Consider the following 2,194-nt stretch of genomic DNA (forward strand, 5'->3'; position numbering starts at 1 on the left):
AGGAAAGCAATTCTCAGATAGTGCAAAGACAGTCAGTGCACCAGTCGATCAGTCAGGTGGTTCAGTTATTCAGTGAGCAAAGGCTTGATACTGTGCATTCACTCAGTTGCTGTCTCACTCACTTACTCAATTATTTAAGTTGATAGCAAGCCGTGGAGGGCACACAAGATTTGTAATGTTTGCTGGATTAAATATAAAACTAAAAAGAAACTGATGTCTTTGTATGAGTATTGGCAGGGAGTAAAAATTGAATGTGTTGAGATGCATGGTCAACGCATGTCACTACCATACCATAGGCATGGTAAGTGTATTTTTCGTATGAGCTCTTTGTGTGTGTGTGTGTGTGTGTGTGTGTGTGTGTGTGTGTGTGTGTGTGTGTTTGTATACGTATGTGTGTTCAGGTGTTTGCTCATTTATATGAGAATGTTACTGTCTATTTTCTACACACACACACACACACACAAACACACACACACACACACACACACACACACACACACACACACACACACACACACACACACACAAACACTAATGTAAACTCTGTGTTTTGGGGTCCTACTAACTTGACCCATAATAAAACTTAAAGGCTGCATAATGTATTCAGTGGGAGACCTGTTTGGCCTAATGGTTTGTTGCTCTGACTTCTAGTGCACAGGGTCCTAGGTCTGAGACTTCCCATGGGTGGTTATTTGGGGTGGGAGGTTGGCATAATGGTTAAGATGTTTACCTTACAAACACAAGGTGCAGGGTTTGATTCTCACATGAGGTAATTGGCTAGGCTTAAAATGGCCCACAAGGGCAGTTAGCCTAGTACTAATCTAAGGCCCCAGTAGCCTAATGAATAAGGCATTGGCCTCATAAGCCAGAGATTGTGGGTTCGAGTCCCATCTGGGGTGATATAATATTGATATAAGTTTGAAGAGCCTGATCTGCAAGGGCATGGAACTTATAAACAAAGACATTGGCAACCTTCAAACACTGAACCCCACCCAGTCTGTGAAGGGCCGATCTTGTCTCCTGAACCTGACTTGACTTCTTTGAATCAGTCTCCTGGACCTTGCCAAGGCCTTCGACACCACCCCCCACTCTGGAATCATAGATAAACTTACTAAGCTGGGCATAAATACCTACATCACTTGATGGGTTGCCAATCGGCTTACTGACAAGTGGAGTACCTCATTCAGTCCTGGGACCACTCTTGTTTGGAATCTACTTCTCTGAAGTACAGGCCAACACTACGGGACTCTGGCTAACAAAGTTTGCAGATGACTGCAAACTGGGCGCCATTATTGAATCCCCAAATTATGTGGATATTCTACAAAAGGGCCTTACAGAAACAGATGCCTGGTGCCAGAGCCAAATTACCACATAAGTGGCAGTACACTAAACATCGAAAGTGTGATGAGAGACTTAGGGACACAGGTGGACAGTGGATTCACTTTCCATAACCACATCGCCACCACAGTCAGGAAATCCTTCTATGTGGCACACCTCATCACTAAGGGCTTTTCATCCAGAAAAAAAGAAGGTCATTGTCCCACTGTACTCTTCCCTCATTAGACCCATTATAGAATATAATGCCCCATTTGGTATGTACCTCACAAGACATCTGCAACAGCTAGAAAGGCCACAGAAATACCTCAATAAAAAAATTATAGGCCTAAAGCAGATGCCATATGCTGACCGTCTAAAAAAACTCCAGCTATACTCTGTGGCATATTGTCTACTCAGAGGTGATCTCTGCTTAACATACAAGGCCATGTCAAACCCTGAGCTGTTGGACATGCTCCACTTAAAGAAATCCCAATCCCTCAGAGCCACATGCTCCAGGGATCTAAACCTTGTCATCACAATGAACAAAACAGGCTGGAGGGATAGGTTCCTGACCCAGAGACTCCCCATACTCTGGAATAGACTGCCCATACATGTCAAGCAGAGCACCTCCTTGGCCCTCTTCAAAAGGAACCTTGATGATTGAATGGGAGATAGGAAATTCACCCCGGGGATCATGTCAGTCGCCCTGCTAGACAAGGGTCCAGAGAAGTAAATATTGTGGGAAGAAATATCCAGGGAATTGTTATGGCTAGGCTTGTATAGGCCCTAGGGCCGATAGCCTAGTACCAACCTATGAATATATGAACCTCAAGACTAGCAACTAGCAAGAACATTATTTTGAGAGGCTTGTTAGCTT

General features: G+C 44.1%; 1 non-coding gene across 1 annotated transcript; it reads left to right on the forward strand.

Annotated features, from left to right (window-relative positions):
- The first annotated feature begins 826 nt into the window (after nt 1-826).
- On the forward strand, nt 827-899 carry TRNAM-CAU. Its single transcript has one exon. It is a non-coding gene; the product is annotated as a tRNA-Met (tRNA).
- Nucleotides 900-2,194: the final 1,295 nt, after the last annotated feature.

This window comes from Protopterus annectens, chromosome 2.part1 (assembly GCF_019279795.1).
Source record: "Protopterus annectens isolate FY-2018-M chromosome 2.part1, PAN1.0, whole genome shotgun sequence".
Lineage (NCBI taxonomy): Eukaryota > Metazoa > Chordata > Ceratodontiformes > Protopteridae > Protopterus > Protopterus annectens.